Genomic DNA, 19,370 nt, shown 5'->3' on the forward strand with positions numbered 1-19,370 from the left:
ACCGGGTCCCGCGTCGCATCAGCTGCCCAAGCGGGAGAAGGTGAAGAGCGACTCAGCTTCTTCGCCTTCTTCTTGTGCTTTGACTTACCCGAGTATCTCAAAGACTTGGACGACGAATTGTGATGGTGGCTCCATGGCCAGTCCAGAGACCTTCCTCTCAACCGGGACCTTGAGCTACGTGGAGCCGACTGACGGGCCTCCAAGAGCTTTCAGGACCGCACCCACAAAGACTTTGTATTCATGGCTTGGCAGTCGGAGCACTCCAGGCACCAAAGCCACACGAGGTGGGGTCCGTAACCGACATCAGGCGGTTACTGGCCTCGCACAGTTTAAACTCGGGCCGAAAATGGGATTTCTCTTGTACACCAGGACTCGAAGACTCATAAAAGAAGTCAACAAAAGTCACAATAAAAGCTACTCAAAAAGTGACCAGAAAAATTCTAAACATTTAGCTACACACTTAGGACCCATTACGATATTGATCGGAGTTACCGCCGACCAACAAAGTTTCTTGGAAGCAACCGCCTGACCGTAGTTCGGAAGTTCCAACCTCACAATTAGGATGCGACTGCACATGGTGCGGTCGCAAACTTTCATTTTTAGGTCTCGCCTGAGCCAGCTCATGAACTGGGATGGTGAGACATTTAGTGGGTGGGCTTTAGAAATCCGACCAAAAGCTTTTGCTTGTGGCCTAAAGCTTGCAATACAACATGGGATCTGTGCACACGTCAATTATTACAATGTACAGTATTGATAGGCAAATCATGCACAATATAACACCAAGTCAATAACGTTGATATGATCTTGATTGTTGTAATCTTCAGTTCAGATTTTATTTGCAACGCGCAGCCAACACATGTTTCATCAGGGTGGTAAACCCACGACTTCCTCAGGGCTCTAAAATGTACAAGGCTGCATGTTACATACATCTACCTGCACCATACACATTACAAACTCATTTTTATCACAATAAAGTGCTTAGGGGTTAGTGTGAGTCTACAAATCAGAGTTGAGGAGAGGTGTATTACAAAAAAGTTTCGTTTAGCCCGGCCCATAGATAAGCCATACCAAATCACCAAAGGTGACGTACGTTCACTGTATCTATGATTTCGCCAGCATGCACATTAATAATTATCCTCATAAAGCACATCTAATTAGGTAGATATGCACTTCAAAATAATCACCAAATGTTGTCCGTGACCCAACGCCTCTTCAATACTTTCTCTTCCTCCCCAGTATTTGCTGCTCTGCCCAAACCCCTCCCTCCACCTTCGGGGGTCTCGCGGTCCGCCAAGGCACGAATCTGCCTGCACTTTGTAAGTATGCATGTTGTTAATTAACCACACTTGATTGGTGTGTTATTTAACTTCTTCCCTGCTCAGAAATGTGTGTATTGTCTTTGATATGCGGGTTACATTGCATTTCTGTATAGTGTGTCTTTGTGGGTGCTTGTTTGTGTCTGATGCTTATTAGTTTCCATGTGTTTCCATGTTTGTATGTGTTTGTGTGATTTTTTTGTGTCTTTGTTGCTTTTTGGTTTCCGTGTGTGAGAGACTGTGTGCGTGTGTGTGTGTGTGTGTGTGTGTGTATGTGTCCGGGGTGAGCCTAATGCTTTTTTTCTTGTTGATTGCATAGAAGCTTCCATTGTAAGTCATTCAGTATGTTGGCAGCATTGTTTGCCCTACACTTTTCTTGTAATCCTGACAAGCGCCGAATACATCAGCTCATGGAGTTATACGTATTTTATTTTATTCATGCTTACTGCATGGATAAGCCTCTTGCAAGCGATGCAATTAATGAATCATGACATTGAAACCGCCGCACAATAGAGAGTACACGTTAAAGGGTCCTGAGTTATTCACGGAGAAGGATGAGACCCACAGTGCAATCTTTGGGCGTTAAACAAAGCTATCTAATGCTTAAGTGCACTTCTAACCAGTCTAACCAGTCTCTTAAGTGTTATTCTCTCTCTCCCTCTCTCCCTCTCCCGGTCTTCACGGATGGAAAGACCTCTGCCACCTACCCAGGGCCCTGCATAGTTAGCATGCCATCCCAATGTGTGTCACGGGGCTTCCGTTGTGTAATGTCATTCAGCTTGCTCCAGCGTCACAACCATCCAGGGGGTGGGGGTTAGATTGTTGATTAACAAATTCAAGAAATAATAGGGATCTGATTTTTCTCTGGTGCTAAGATGGTGATCCAACTTGGGTAAAAGGGTTGGAATGTCCTTGTGGACTACATTCCTTCTCGTTTTAATGCGTGGTTTTCTTGGGACATCATTAACTACTCAGGAGGGAGAGACTAATCTATAACACAATGCACCTATGGGGTCCAACTAGGGAACCGGTGCTACTGCACTTGTTGCACAATTGCGTTCTACTTCCCTGACAGGAAATTCCATGTGGGGTTACTGGCAAGGAGGTGTATACACCTGTTCCTGGAAATGTATGTCTGTTGCACAGCATCCGTCAAATACTTCAATTCCACTCAGACTGCCCTCCACTGTCCTTCCTTCCAACAGGTATACCTTCCTAACAAGACGCTTCATTCCTCTCGCCTTCTCTTCCTTCACTCCTTTCACTTTTCTTTACCTCCTTCCCTTCTCTTCATAACTTACTTCACCTCAGCCCCACTCCCTTCTCATACTCCCTCTATTTCTTGTTCACTAACTCCTTCTTTTGTCTCACAAAGTCCCTGCATTTTCTTCTTTCCTTAAAACTGTTCATACACAAACAAAAAATTTCAATCATTCTTGCTTTCAATCTATTTTATACAGCTCTCACCCCCTACCTATTCACTATACCACATATTTACAATAATCAAATACACTACACACCACACAATTCCACAACTAACAATTCCAATTCAAATCACATAATTCCACTACAAACAACATACATCCAATCCACTCAAAATAACTAAACATAAATAGATAACGAAATTATTTACAACTCCAAAAGCTCGAACTTCCACAAATGCGAGACCGATTGCATTGCAAATGCTTAATAGGTCTCGCCTTTGGGACCTTATAAATGTTTAGCCATGCAACAGTTGATGTTGTTGCACCAAGGATATTGTGCTGCATAACTAAATACTTATAAGGTCCCAAAAGCGAGACCTATTGGCTATGCCAATGCTTGTTCAATGAGAGCTTGTGCAGCAAATAGAGGTTTTTAAACAACCTTGCGCCGAGTGGCAGGCACCTTATGGTGCCTGCCACTCGGTGCAGGGCTGTTTAGGGTGACACCATCGGTGACCCCAGCATGGGCGTAGGAAGCGTGGGGGACGCGGGGATATATCCCCCCCAGATTTTGGAGTTGGGGGGGACAAGGGGGACAAGGGTGGGGAAACGAGGCGACAAAAGACTTTCCCCTCTGCCTTCTGTTATTCACAGGGCCATTAGCACGAGTAAGTGCTACCTAATGGCCCTGCACTTGACCTGCCTGGAGTCAAAGTCTTCAAAGAGGCCACCCGCCCTCTGCCCTTTGTTATGCTGCATGAAGGCTCTGCGGTCTGGGAAGGGCAGAGAAGGAAAAAAAACTCTGTCTCTTTTCCGTCATGCCCAGGGAAGTGAAGGACAGTGTCCACTCCTGATCTGCCTCTGGCAGCTTCCCTCCGCCCCCCTCCCTCTCTTTATTCCTCCATCTCTTTCGGTCTCTGTCTCGCTCCTCCTTCAGTTCTGATTTCTAGAGACAGCTCTTAAGTACTCTCTCTTGCTTCGCCTTTTCTTTTTCTTTGTTTGTTTCCCTGTGAAATGGATCCAAAAACGAGCAGACAACTTTGGCTGGAAATGTCCTCATTTGCTGACTGTTGTATAATTCCAAAGAAAAACCTCGGACAGAGAAAAAAAAATAATTAAATATCTCAAGAAACGTCACAGAGTGGTCAGTAGACAGGCCAGATTGTTATTTACAACCACACAGATTAGCGCCACTTTACAGAGTTTGCCAGTGAAAGCGCTACTTTCTGGTTTTTCCTTCTTTCTTTGAACATCATTGTTTTTCCAGGGTGGGTAAGTGCACCATTCCTAAAGGGACTGCAATACCTGGTTGATGGGTGTAGTGGAAATGTTTAATATGATCGTTTTCAACTATTTTAATTATTTTAGCTTATAAAATGTGTACTGCGGCTCTTTGTCCGAGGATGTGGTCCTTTTTAAACCAAACTGCTTACATTTTGAAAGGATTTAAGCAATGGACATTGAAACGAGTCCCTTCCTAATCCTGTAGTCATGTCCTGAATTTTTCAGGCAAAATCACTTACTGATTTCTGAATAATGAGTTTAAAACTGTTAAGGTAACCATGTTGTTCCTGAATATATTTCACATGCTTTGCTTCTTGCATTCCTTATGAGTGTTTACTTTTTCCAGGGTGATTCATTTTTTTCAGGCAGCATTTTACTGTTGTCTAGTGCATAATTTGAATTTAGTCGCAGCACAATTGAGTTGTAGCTGAAGGCAGTGCAAATGTCTCTCAGTGGGGCAATATGGTGTTCAGTGTGGGAGAGGATGTGGCACTCTGGCCAGAGCTGCTGAATTTGGAACTGGCGCACCATTTTCAGCCTTCATGACCAGTCCACCAGACCGCACTCCTGACAGAACTGATTCTGATGCTACACCTTAGAAGCCCTGGTGTCTTAGCACCCGCAGGTGGACCCTAACGGTGGCAAGTGTGAGTTAACCTTGAAGGCCTGTCCACCACATTTCATACTGCAGTTCACCTCCAGTCTTGTGAGCAGGCATACGAAGAAGCACACCCTAGATCGACAGTGACACTGAGATCACAAGATCCTTGAGGGCAGTCCACCGCACCCATTGGTACCTCCATTGGCCTTTTTCAGCAGTAGTAGTGCAACTTACCAGGAAACGGCAATGAAGGATGTGCATGCACACCAAACTTAGGGGATGATTATAATGGAGGTGGGACCGCCATGTCACCCCGTCAGTGGTGGCCCCACCGCCATCGGTGACTGCATCACCACCAGCCATTTTACAATGGTCGGTGGTTCCCTGGCGGTCGGAAAGACCAACCGCCATGCACCCGACTGGCTCCTTGGGCCTTCCAGTGCGGCGGAGGGGCTCGTGGTTCCTTCAATGCTAGTGGTGCCTACCAGGCACCGCACTAGGGATTACGATACCTCTTACCCGCAAGCCTATCCATGGCGGTTCACCCGCCATGGAAAAGTTGGCGGAAAGGGATGTTGGGGGCTCATAGCAGGCCCTTTCCCCCCAGCCCCCAGGCATGGGACCCGGGGGCATCTAAGATGCCCCCCTACATATCACTGAACCATGTGGCAGGCACCGCATTGTGCCTGCCACGTAGTGCAGTGATATATGTAACATGTCAGTTTTTACATTGCAGCAGATGATGCAGCCAGCGGCACCTGCTGCAATGTAAAAGAAAGGCACTGCAAACGCCATGGTGGCGGTCGCATTGTAATTACTATCATGGGGCCGCCACCTTGAAGGCCAGCGGTTCCATTCCCCGATTTGATGGCGGACGGACTGAAGTCCGCCTGCCATCGTAATCAGCCCCTAGTTTTGCAAACTTCATGGCCTCTGCTTCATTCACAAACACTTTTAACATGTGCAGCCTGCTTTCGCGCCACTGGAGTTATGCAGTAATGGAGGCCAAAAATATGTTGCAGTGTTGACTAAATTATGCAACAATAAAAAGGCTGCAGCGTAATGTGGTGCATTCTATGATACTTTATTATTTTGACATATTTATACATACTAACAGCCTCTGCAAAGCTTTTGCATCATTAGTACCTGTGTAACATACAAATGCAGCAGTGGGAAAGGTGACCAGTCAACCTTTGCAAAGGGCCCTACACTTCACAGCAACATAAGTCACATTTCTTTTAGTAGTTTTTGATCCGTTTGAGCTACAAATTTTTTGGGGTAAAATCGTTAGATTATGCAGCAGATGATGTATTATGTGGTAAATATGATACAGCCATAGTTAAGTGGAAAACATTTTTCCACTTAACTGAATTTTGTTCCAGCATTGTAGTTGATCAATTTGTAAGTACGCCAAACCCAAAAGTCGAGTTTGTACACAAGTTACATTTTAAAAGCAGTCCTACAAGACAGGGCTACTTTTAAACTGAACTCTAGCTTCAGCAGTGCGCACATGCAAACGCAGAAAGGGCTGCTGGCCTCTAACCTGCCATGCCCTAATATATTCTAGGGACTTAAAGGTAGTTCTAATCCCCCTGTCCTATTATGTACTAAGGCCATATAGGAGAGGTCATATGGGTACCCTAAACCATAGTGCACCCTAGTGTATGCAGGTGTTTTCACAGTATCTTTAAGTGTCTCTTTCAGAATAGCACTGGCCCTGTGCCTGTTCAGGCAGAGGCCAGGGTCAGTCAGTCAGGTACCACCAGTACCAGTCAGCAAAACTTTGGGGAGTGTACAGGGCACAAAATGACTTTGCAACACTAAAGAAGCACAAACTCAGAATTTAAAACATAACACCATGGTTGGGGGGTTCTCTTTTGATTTCTATCCTAATTAATCAATTTTCTAACATTACGATGAGGAAAGACTGGGGAAAAATCAAAACGTTCTAATCTTGAAGTTTTCATGCAGTTCTTTGATGACGGTTAATAGCTCACTGTTCAATGTTAGGATTTTAACTTATAAACTGCAAATACCAAAAGAATCTCTGTTATGTTATGTTACATACATTTATAGCGCCACAGCTACTCATGAGTATCCCGGCGCGGAGCCTGGCGGGTGAGGAGATGGAGTACTAGCAGGAGAATAGATGAGTTTTCAGTTTCCTCCTGAACACAGCAGGGTCCTGGATAGTGCGTAAAGCAAGAGGAAGGGCGTTCCAGGCAGCCGCCGCCTTCACCGTAAAAGAACTGCCTCCTATTCTCTGAAGCTTAAAGCGAGGGGTCAGAGCATAGCAAAGGGACGAGGACCACAAAGGACGTGCAGGAACATAAAAAGAAAAGCGGCTCTGTAAATAGAGAGGACCACGATCATGCAGGGCACGGTGGGCCAAAATCAAGGATTTAAATTTGACTCGCTCCAATATGGGGAGCTAGTGAAGAGAGCATAGCTGTTGTCGGATACTGTTTCTAGCCGGAATGCCCAACAAAATTCTGACAGCTGTATTTTGAACCACCTGCAGTTTTTTCAGCAGGTACCCAGGAACACCAGCATAGAGGGCATTTGCATAGTCCAACCTAGACAGGATCAGAGCACAGGCAACAGCTTTCCTCGCTGCTAGAGGGAGGAGTGGGAAAAATCTTCTGAGAGTTTTAAGCAGGCCGAAAACAACATCCAGCCAGCTTGTTGATGTGTGTCGAGAAGGAAAGGCGTTCATTAAACCAAACCCCCAAGTTTTTTGCTGCATTCCCTGATGAGGTGGGTGAAGGAAACTCAGGAGGCCAGAGCTGCTCTCTATAATTAAGGGGAAATTTGCCAGAGAGCAGAACCTCCGTTTTTTTCTACATTACAATTAAGCTGCGCCTCAGCCAGCCATTTAAAAATCGAGGACAGACAGTGTTGAACCGGTAACACCGTGTCCGCCTCTTTGTCCCAGGTAAAATGCAGCTGGGTATCATCTGCACATGCCATCACCTTAGCCCCCAACTCCTCTGCCAAATAGACCAGCGGGGTCACATAGATGTTAAAAAGAAGGGGGCTAAGTGAGGAACCCTGTGGAACACCGGTTGTTACCGGTTGAGGGGAGGAGGAGGATGGTGGGATCCAGATCTGCTCGGCACGCCAATCCAGAAATGACCTAAACCAGTCCCACACGACGCCTGACAGACCGATCTTAGCCAGACATGAGAGAAAAGAACGTGTGGGACCGCGTCGAATGCCGCCGAGTGGTCAAGCAAAATTAATGCTGCTCTCCCGCCGGCATCAAAGCACTCCCGGATGGCTTCAGCCACCTCCACCAGCACAGTTTCTGTGCTGTGGGATGCCCTGAACCCTGATTGAGCAGGGTGCAGAAGCAACTCCCTTTCCACAAAGCCTGTCAACAGCTTATTGACAACCTTCTCACACACCTTCGCCACAGCAAGGAGGAGGGAGTTAGGTCGGTAATTCTCTGGGCAGAGGGGGTCCAGCAACGGCATTTGTTTTAGAAAAGGAAGGATCTTGTCCTCCTTCCAAGCCCGCAGGACCACCCTTTTCTGAAGAGACAGATTGATAATGGTATTAACCTCAGTGTTGATAACCTCGGCAACTGCTGCCAGTGTCCTCGCTGGGCAGGGGTCGGAAGGTAAGCCTGATTTCAGAACCTTCAAAATTTTATGACACACCAATGGGTCCACTGTGCTGAATACGGACCAGGTGGGGACTAGACCAGCAGATGGCATTCTAAAGGTATCTCCATAGTGCTGTTGCGAGGAATAAATGCTGCTTGGATCGCCTGAATCTTATACCTAAAACAGCAGGAAAGGGTGTTGCACCAAGAAGGTGAACATAGCGACACACTTGCTTGAGCCATCGGGGACGTGAAGCTCTGAACAACAGCAGTAACTCACTAACCTATTAACATGACATGCATTTTGTGATCTTCGTGGTACACGTTCTTTGCGCAGGCATATTACCCCACTGTGGCTACCTTACCAAGAGTCAAAACGTCCACTAGACAAACTTCTGATCTCTCTCAATAAAGAACATTAATCACCGAAGTTATCTTCACATTTTTATTGTTGCCTGAAAATTGCTGGAGACCAGGAATGCAGCAGCAGGTATTTTTCAAACCATAATGCACTTGCAAACACGACGCCCCCACCCTAAGTCAGCGACCTTTGTTTGCTTGGTACATGAAGATGCAAGATTCATATACATGTTTTTTTATCATTTGGTATGATTACTATATGACTGTAAATAACAATAAAGCATACATGCAAACTGTGACATGCCTGCTTTTCTCAATATTTCACTTTGAAAGTATGCAATTGTATTTGTTTAACGGGCGGTGATTTGTATAGGGTCACTGGGAAGTCCACAAGGTTGTCCCTGTCCCCCCCAGAATTTTAGTGTCTCCTACGCCCCTGGCCCCCAGGGCCAAATGCGGAAAGCTAGGGGGTACCTGTACTTTTATATTGCTTTTTAAATCACACGCCATAATTCCAGCTGTCGGTCATTTCGGGTCAGGATTACCGATCCATTTTTCCTGCAAAACATGCAATGAGGGTTGAAGGAATGAATGTCCCTAAAGTTTCCTGGATAAATGCTATCGAAAACTCCTAAACGACCTTAAAGGAGTGCCTGGTACACATGTCACTAAGAATGGTTGCACATAATATACGAGTCTCCAGTTGTGCTGTACAATCTCTGCTGGCTTCGCTCTCTCAAAGGAGGCCATTACCTCCACATCTGAAGAGGATCTCTGCTTTGTGTGAAGCCAGAGCCGCCCTCACTCCTGGCTCGATGAAAACCTCTGCTCGGCGGGGGACACATTCTTCGGAAAGGAATGAGCCACACATGTTTATTTGCTTTTATGCTGCAAATGATTCTGCGAGTTTGAAATGCCTTTAAACCTACTTCAGGGCTGATAACGTGTCTCCCAAGGTCTGTTTTGCTTTCTTTTTCATAAACGCTGATTGCACTGTTTGTTTTTTGTTTAATTCACATGAATAACCTGAACGCTTTGAACACTCGCTTGTTATCCATCTAAAAACCTGCACAGAGGAAACCTATTTTCGGAGTCACAGCCGCCAGGTCTGTAAGTGCTCGCTGCCTGACAGTCACAGGTAAGACCCTTCTGTAAATACTCACCGTCTCACAGTACAAGGTAAGGCCGTCTGTTTGTAAGGAGGCCTGCTTGTAAGTACTTACTGTCTGACGGTTCCAGGTAAGACCCTTCTGTAAATACTCACCGTCTCACAGTGCCAGGTAAGGGCATCTGTTTCTAGGGAGGTCTGCTTGTGAGTACTTACTGTTTGACAGTTACAGGTAAGACCCTTCTGTAAATACTCACCGTTTCACAGTGCCAGGTATGGGCATCTGTTTGTAGGGAGGTCTGCTTGTAAGTACTTACTGATGACAGTTATAGGTAGGACCCTTCTGTAAATACTCACCGTTTCACAGTGCCAGGTAAGGCCGTCTGTTTATAAGGAGGCCTGCTTGTAAGTACTTACGGCTTGACAGTCACAGGTAAGACCCTTCTGTAAATACTCACCGTCTCACAGTGCCAGGTTAGGGCGTCTGTTTGTAAAGAGGCCTACTTGTAAGTACTTACTGTCTGACGGTTCCAGGTAAGACCCTTCTGTAAATACTCACTGTTTCACAGTGCCAGGTAAGGCCATCTGTTTGTAAAGAGGCCTACTTGTAAGTACTTACTGTTTGACAGTCACAGGTAAGACCCTTCTGTTAATACTCACCGTCTCACAGTGCCAGGTGAGGGCATCTGTTTGTAAAGAGGCCTGCTTGTAAGTACTTATTGTTTGACAGTCACAGGTAAGACCCTTCCATAAATATTCACAGTCTCACAGTGCCAGGTAAGGCCGTCTGTTTGTAAAGAGGCCTGCCTGTAAGTACTTACTGTCTGACGGTTCCAGGTAAGACCCTTCTGTAAATACTCACCGTCTCACAGTGCCAGGTAAGGCCGTCTGTTTGTAAAGAGGCCTACTTGTAAGTACTTACTGTTTGACAGTCACAGGTAAGACCCTCCTGTAAATACTCACCGTCTCACAGTGCCAGGTGAGTGCATCTGTTTGTAAAGAGGCCTACTTGTAAGTACTTACTGTTTGACAGTCACAGGTAAGACCCTTCTGTAAATACTCACCGTCTCACTGTGCCAGGTTAGGGCGTCTGTTTGTAAAGAGGCCTACTTGTAAGTACTTACTGTCTGACGGTTCCAGGTAAGACCCTTCTGTAAATACTCACTGTTTCACAGTGCCAGGTAAGGCCATCTGTTTGTAAAGAGGCCTACTTGTAAGTACTTACTGTTTGACAGTCACAGGTAAGACCCTTCTGTTAATACTCACCGTCTCACAGTGCCAGGTGAGGGCATCTGTTTGTAAAGAGGCCTGCTTGTAAGTACTTATTGTTTGACAGTCACAGGTAAGACCCTTCCATAAATATTCACAGTCTCACAGTGCCAGGTAAGGCCGTCTGTTTGTAAAGAGGCCTGCCTGTAAGTACTTACTGTCTGACGGTTCCAGGTAAGACCCTTCTGTAAATACTCACCGTCTCACAGTGCCAGGTAAGGCCGTCTGTTTGTAAAGAGGCCTACTTGTAAGTACTTACTGTTTGACAGTCACAGGTAAGACCCTCCTGTAAATACTCACCGTCTCACAGTGCCAGGTGAGTGCATCTGTTTGTAAAGAGGCCTACTTGTAAGTACTTACTGTTTGACAGTCACAGGTAAGACCCTTCTGTAAATACTCACCGTCTCACTGTGCCAGGTAAGGCCGTCTGTTTGTAAAGAGGCCTGCGTGTAAGTACTTACTGTTTGACAGTCACAGCTAAGACCCTTCCGTTAATACTCACCGTCTCACAGTGCCAGGTGAGGGCATCTGTTTGTAAAGAGGCCTGCTTGTAAGTACTTACTGTCTGACGGTTCCAAGTAAGACCCTTCTGTAAATACTCCTGTCTCACAGTGCCAGGTAAGGCCGTCTGTTTGTAAAGAGGCCTACTTGTAAGTACTTACTGTTTGACAGTCACAGGTAAGACCCTTCTGTAAATACTCACCGTCTCACAGTGCCAGGTGAGTGCATCTGTTTGTAAAGAGGCCTACTTGTAAGTACTTACTGTTTGACAGTCACAGGTAAGACCCTTCTGTAAATACTCACCATCTCACAGTGCCAGGTGAGGGCATGATTGATTGATTGTGGGTTTCTAAAGCGCTAGAATCGACTCCTGAAGGAGTATCTCTGCGCTGTTGACCGCTGGGGAACCCGTCCTGGCTTTCCCTGTGAGATGGTCCCTACTGGGTATCTCCAAGGTGAAACCAGGCATCCCCGGCATATGTGTGGGGCTGTTGTGGAGATGAGGCAAGCTAATGCCCAGAGTTGCCAAGTGTGATCCCTGGTTAGAGTAGGCACCGAGGCGAGAATTATATAGTCCGCTGACCCTGGTCCTCGACCCTGCCGCGTCGGGAATAGAACCCTGGTCCCAGGCCGTCCTCTGCTTCCGGGTCTGCTGCCTCTAACCAGTGAGCCACACCACTCCACATTTGTTTGTAAAGAGGTCTACTTGTAAGTACTTACTGTTTGACAGTCACAGGTAAGACCCTTCTGTAAATACTCACCGTCTCACAGTGCCAGGTAAGGCCGTCTGTTTGTAAAGAGGCCTGCTTGTAAGTACTTACTGTTTGACAGTCACAGGTAAGACCCGTCTGTAAATACTCACCGTCTCACAGTGCCAGGTAAGGCCGTCTGTTTGTAAAGAGGCCTGCTTGTAAGTACTTACTGTCTGACAGTCACAGGTAAGACCCGTCTGTAAATACTCACCATTTCACAGTGCCAGGTAAGGCCATCTGTTTGTAAAGAGGCCTGCTTGTAAGTACTTAGGGGCAGATTTATGTTGGTCATGCGCCACGTTTGCGTCACGCAACTGCGGCGCAAACGTGGCGCATCCCTACGACCCATTTACAACGTGACACATCTAGGCAGATGCGTCACGTTGTAAAGCCCTGTGCCATATGTGGGCGTTCCGCCGCAGGGTGAGCGTTCCGGGGCAGGTGCGCCTCGCAAAAGTGGCTGAGTGAAATCTATAAGATTTCACTCAGTCACTTTCAGGCCAATGCTGCGTCGAAACCCTGCGCCTGCTTGAAGCAGGCGTAAGGCTTGACGCAGCATTGGACAGATAGGACACCCCCCGAGCATTGCTGGAGCTGCGTCGCGCTTGCGACGCAACTCCAGAAATGCGCCAACTTTACGGCACAGATGCGTCACGCATCTGTGCCGTTTTTGCCCCATGGTGCGCCGCATTGTAAATGCGGCGCACCATGGGTGGCGGAGCTGCGGCGCAAAATAACTGGCGCATCCCTGGGGATGCGCCAGTTATCATAAATCTGCCCCTTACTGTTTGACAGTCACAGGTAAGACCCTTCTGTAAATACTCACCGTCTCACAGTGCCAGGTAAGGCCGTCTGTTTGTAAAGAGGCCTGCTTGTAAGTACTTAGGGGCAGATTTATGTTAACTGGCGCATCCCCACGGATGCGCCAGTTAACATGCGCCACAGTGCGCCACTGCTCCGCCAACCATGGTGCGCCGCATTTATGATGTGGTGCACCATGGTGCAAGGCAGTGAGGATGCGTGACGCATCTCTCGGCGCACGGGCGGCGCATTGCAGGAGTCATGTCGCAAGTGCGACATGACTCCTGCAATGCACAGGAGCCACCTATCCAATGCATGCTGCGTCACCCTTACGCCTGCTTCAAGCAGGCGTAAGGAATTGACATAGAAAGTGACTGAGTGAAATCTCATAGATTTCACTCAGCCACTTTTAGGAGGCGTTCCTGCGCAGGAACGCCCCCCCCTGCGCAGGAACGCCTCCTTATGGCGCAGGGGTTTCCAACATGACGCATCTCCTAGATGCGTCACGTTGTAAATAGGGCGCATTGTTTGCGCCGCCGTTGCGTCACATTACGTGACGCAATTGCGGCGCAAGGAGGCGCAGGAGCCTCATAAATCTGCTGGTTACTGTCTGACGGTTCCAGGTAAGACCCTTCTGTAAATACTCACCGTCTCACAGTGCCAGGTAAGGGCATCTGTTTGTAGGGAGGTCTGCTTGTAAGTACTTACTGTTTGACAGTTATAGGTAAGACCCTTCTGTAAATACTCACCGTTTCACAGTGCCAGGTAAGGTCGTCTGTTTATAAGGAGGCCTGCTTGTAAGTACTTACTGTTTGACAGTTATAGGTAAGACCCTTCTGTAAATACTCACCGTTTCACAGTGCCAGGTAAGGTCGTCTGTTTATAAGGAGGCCTGCTTGTAAGTACTTACTGTTTGACAGTTATAGGTAAGACCCTTCTGTAAATACTCACCGTTTCACAGTGCCAGGTAAGGCCGTCTGTTTGTAAGGAGGCCTGCTTGTAAGTACTTACTGTTTGACAGTTACAGGTAAGACCCTTCCGTAAATACTCACCGTTTCACAGTGCCAGGTAAGGGCATCTGTTTGTAGGGTGGTCTGCTTGTAAGTACTTACTGTCTGACGGCTCCAGGTAAGACCCTTCTGTAAATACTCACCGTTTCACAGAGCCAGGTAAAGCCGTCTGTTTATAAGGAGGCCTGCTTGAGTTCCAAGTACGACCCTTCTGTAAATACTGACTCACGGTGGCTGGTAAGTCACATGTGTTTTTAAGGAGGCCTGCCTGCAAGCACTTACTCTCTGACAGGCCCAGGTAAGGCCCTTCTGTAATACTCACCGTCTCTCTGTGCCACAGTAAGGCCGTCTGTTTACAAGGAGGTCTGCTTGTAAGTACTCACTGTCTCTCAGCACTGGTTAAGGAGGTGTTACTGTAAGTAGTCGCTCTCAAAGCATCAGATAAGTAGGCCTCACTGTATTCTGTAAGTACTCACTGTTTGACAGTTACAGGTAAGACCCTTCTGTAAATACTCACCGTTTCACAGTGCCAGGTAAGGGCATCTGTTTGTAGAGAGGTCTGCTTGTAAGTACTTACTGTCTGACGGTTCCAGGTAAGACCCTTCTGTAATACTCACCGTCTCTCTGTGCCACAGTAAGGCCGTCTGTTTACAAGGAGGTCTGCTTGTAAGTACTCACTGTCTGACGGTTCCAGGTAAGACCCTTCTGTAAATACTCACCGTCTCACAGTGCCAGGTAAGGCCGTCTGTTTGTAGAGAGGTCTGCTTGTAAGTACTTACTGTCTGACGGTTCCAGGTAAGACCCTTCTGTAAATACTCACCGTCTCACAGTGCCAGGTAAGGCCGTCTGTTTGTAGAGAGGTCTGCTTGTAAGTGCTTACTGTCTGACGGTTCCAGGTAAGACCCTTCTGTAAATACTCACCGTCTCACAGTGCCAGGTAAGGCCGTCTGTTTGTAGAGAGGTCTGCTTGTAAGTGCTTACTGTCTGACGGTTCCAGGTAAGACCCTTCTGTAAATACTCACCGTCTCACAGTGCCAGGTAAGGCCGTCTGTTTGTAGAGAGGTCTGCTTGTAAGTACTTACTGTCTGACGGTTCCAGGTAAGACCCTTCTGTAAATACTCACCGTCTCACAGTGCCAGGTAAGGCCGTCTGTTTGAAAAGAGGTCTGCTTGTAAGTGCTTACTGTCTGACGGTTCCAGGTAAGACCCTTCTGTAATACTCACCGTCTCTCTGTGCCACAGTAAGGCCGTCTGTTTACAAGGAGGTCTGCTTGTAAGTACTCACTGTCTCTCAGCACTGGTTAAGGAGGCGTCACTGTAAGTAGTTGCTCTCAAAGCATCAGATACGAAGGCCTCACTGTATTCTGGAAGTACTCACTGTCTCACAGAGCCAGGTGCGGAGGTCTCACTGCACTTAGTGTGTTTCAGCCCATTTAAGGAACCCTTTCTGTAATATTCAGTGTCTCACAGCATCAAGTGGGGAGGACTTGCTGCACTCACTGAGCTACTGAGCTCCACGTAAGAAGGTTGGTCGGGCATGTAATTACTCACTGTCTCACTGCACCAGGTGAGGGAACCTTCCTTATTGTCTCACGGTGCCACTTAAGGAGTCGGCCTTACAGTAATCACTCTCACACAGTGCTCCGTAAAGACGGTCACGTGTAAGGACTCACTTTCTCTCAGCAGTGGTTAAGGTGGGGATGTGTGTAAGTACTGGCTGCCTCCCAGCACCAGTGTAAGGATTCACTGTCTCACAGTGCTACTTGAGTGGGCCTGCCTCTAAGTACTCATGGTCTCTCAGCATTGGTTAAGGAGGCTTGGCTGTAAATACTTGCTTTCAAAGTACCACACAAGGAAACCCCAGTGTACTCTGTGGGTACTCCGTATCTAACAGTGCAGAGTAAGAATGCTTTGCAAGTACTCATTGCCTCACAGAGCCAGGTAAGTAGGCCTCCCTCTACTAAGTGCCTCACAGCACCACTTAAGGAGGTCTTTCTGTGAGACTCAGGGTCATATTATCAAGGACGGCATTAAAAATATCCCCGCTTTAGCGGCAGGAAACTGCAGCTAAAGCGGCGATAATGGGCTTGATAATATGCCCTTGTGAATTCCCATAGAAGCCCAGGTTCTGGTGTGAACATGGGCTTCTATGGGAATTCACAAGGGCATATTATCAAGCCCATTATCGCCGATGTAGCGGCAGTGTCCTGCTTACAGCACCGCTTAAGGAGGAGACCTCACTGTACTTGCTGTCCCACATCAATGGTTACGGTGTGGTAGGAATGTCTCACTGTAGTCACTAACTCACAGTGTCACGTCAAGAGACTTGTCTGGTATTCCCCTCTGTCTCAAAGTACCAGGGAAGGAAACCTCACTGTTTTCACTACATCACAACACCACTTATGGAGAGTTGTCTGTAAGTAGTCACTGTCTTCCAGGACTGGTTAAAGAGACGGATCTCTAAACACTCACTGTCTCACAGTGCCAGGTAAGGAGAACTTACTATACTCAGTATCTCACAGTGACACTTAAGGAGGTCTGTTTGCAAGTATGCAATGCTTCTGGACACTGGTTAAGGAGGCATATCTGTAAGTACTCGCTGTCTCAAAGCACCAGGTAAGGAGGCCTCACCGTCCGTTCAGAATCACTTAAGGAGACATGTCTGTAAGTACCCCTGTCCCTCAGCACCAGGAAATGAGCCAACACTCCCATCACTCCCTCACAGCGCCACTCAAGTAGGTTTGGCTGTAAGTACTCACTGTAGTGTCTTGTGAGTTAGAAATTGCAGGACCCTTTTGGCTCCTGATGAACTGTGTAGACTAATGTCATAAGTATTAGAGCGTAGTGAAGTAAATGCAGGTTTACAATGTTGAGTTCGCATTTACACAATGATGAATAAAGACGTGTAAAATTACCCTCTATGTGTGACGTAGTCATTGATGAGGTCCCGGCCTGGGGAGAACGCTACACTCACTGTCTCTCAGTAATGCTTACGGGGACTTTCCTGGGCACTGAGAGATTGCCCAATTTGTCAGGTATAACAGTAGTTTTAGTAGAGGCCAGGATTCGAACCCAGGGGCCGATTAGGATGGCGGTTAATCCGCATCCCCCGGGCCGGCGGAAGCTACCGCCAGCCTGGAGGATGCGGATTAACCGCCGCAGCCACATACAACACCCACCGCCAGATTAGGATGGCGGTGGGATTGCGGTTGGATCAGTGGTGGACGGCAGGTCCGTCCGCCGCTGATCTGCGGGGTGGGAGGGCTATTTGGTGACGGTGTCTGCAAGACACCGTCAGCCAAATTAGGATGTTCACGGAGACATGCTTTTCCGCGGCGGCTTTTCCGCCGTGGAAAAGCATGTGGACTTTGGCGTTTGGGGGCCCGTTGCGGGCCCCCAGGGTGTCGGGGGGTGGGGGGTGCACATGGGTGATACCTATGGGACCGCCCAACATTTACATGCACAAAGCGGCAGGCACCGTGCGGTGCCTGACGCTTTGTGCATGTAAATGTAATACATGCATTTTTAACATTGCGGCGGGTGCTGCATGAAGCAGTACCCGCCGCAATGTTAGAAATACAGGATGCGACCGCCAGGGTGGTGGTCACATCCTAATTTGCACGGAGGGACCACCGCTGCCCCTGTGGACGGTACCTCCACCTCTGGGGTGGCGGACGGACGCAGGCCCGTCCGCCATCCTAATCGGCCCCCTAGTTGTCAGTGGGTAAGGTGGCCTCACTGTACTCACTGTCTCACAGTGCTACTTAAGAAGGTCTGCCTGTAAGTACTCACTGTCTCAGCTCTGGGCAAGGAGGCCTCACTCTAAACACTTTCTCAAAGTGTTCATGTTCAGTATTGCTCCAAAATAATATTTCAAGAATATAGTGAGATTCAAATATCGTGTCAAAAAATTTGTCATGTCAAAAATATTGTGAAACAGAATATATCAGGAAAGTATATCATTTTTTAAAGTTTTTATATTGTTCTTTCAAAACATAATTGCATATGAAATTGTTTTTAATTATTTATCTTAAGTGTTTGCGCTATACGTTGGCATTATTTTAATATTAAATGTAAGTTTTGAGGGGTTTTTATGTCAAATTGTCCATTTTGGTGGGTTGTTAGTTTTTCAAGGGGAATAGGATGGACAGTTTTTAAAATAATATTATATTGAATTTAATTCGTTTCAATTTGTTAATTTGATAATTATGTAAAAAATCATTTTAGTTATTTAATTGATAATCTTAAAAATATAGTATTTTTTATTCGTTAAGTGGTTAATGAGATTGTGTTCATTGTTTTTAATAACTTGTGTATTGATAAATTACATTGTGCTTTAGGTTGTGTTATAATAAATACGTAGTGTTATAATTTGTTAACGTAATATTGATTGTTATTTTTTATTATCAAAATTTGTTTATGCAGGATTTGGGGAATAGTATGGGAAATATTTGAAATCACTGTTTATTTTTTTTAAATTGATAATGGGCCAGATGTACGACCCTAAATTGCATGCGCAAACGGGTTTGCGACCCGTTTGCACATGTAAAATGGCCTACGGCCATGTACAAGTCCTAAATAGCAAGTCACAATTTATTTGCGATTCGCTATTTAGGAATTGCGGGTCGCAATAAGGAAGGGGCGTTCCCTTCCTAATTGCATCCGTAATTCAATGTGCAAATGTTTTGTGACCTCAATTGCGGTTGCAAAACACTTGTAAATTACCACCCTCTTCAAGAGGTTGGTAATGCAGTCGCAATTTGGAAGGGGTCCCCAGGGGACCTCTTCCACTGTGTGACTGTCTCTAAAAATATTTTCTACGGGCAGGTAGTGGTCCCAGGGACCACTACCTGCCCTTAAAAAATTAAACAAAAACGTTTGATTTTAAAAAAATAAATGCATTCCGTTTTATTTTAACTGCTTTATTTGAAAGCGGCCCCACACATGGTGGTCTGCTGAGCACAGTAGGCCACCATACCTGGGAGGGCCTGTTATTTCTAATGGGCTCACAAATTGTGTGAGCCTCGCAATTTGCGACCCCATTGGGAATCACAAACAGTGTTAAACTCAGTGTTGTACATGGCAAATTGCCCCTCACAAATTGCGACTCGCAAATAAGTTGTACATCTAGCCCATAGTTTCAAATATAATGTTATGCATAATTTTATATGTTCATTTTGTGTTTTTAGATTTGACTAATTTACATAAATTATATTATGTAAAAATATGCTTTTACATTTTTCATTGGCTCCCTTTCGAGAAGAGAATCACCTTCAAACTTCTCACCCACGCCCACAAAGCCCTCCACAACACCGGCCCTGCCTACATGAACCACCGC

This window comes from Lissotriton helveticus, chromosome 7 (genome assembly GCF_964261635.1).
Source record: "Lissotriton helveticus chromosome 7, aLisHel1.1, whole genome shotgun sequence".
NCBI classification, from domain to species: Eukaryota; Metazoa; Chordata; class Amphibia; order Caudata; family Salamandridae; genus Lissotriton; species Lissotriton helveticus.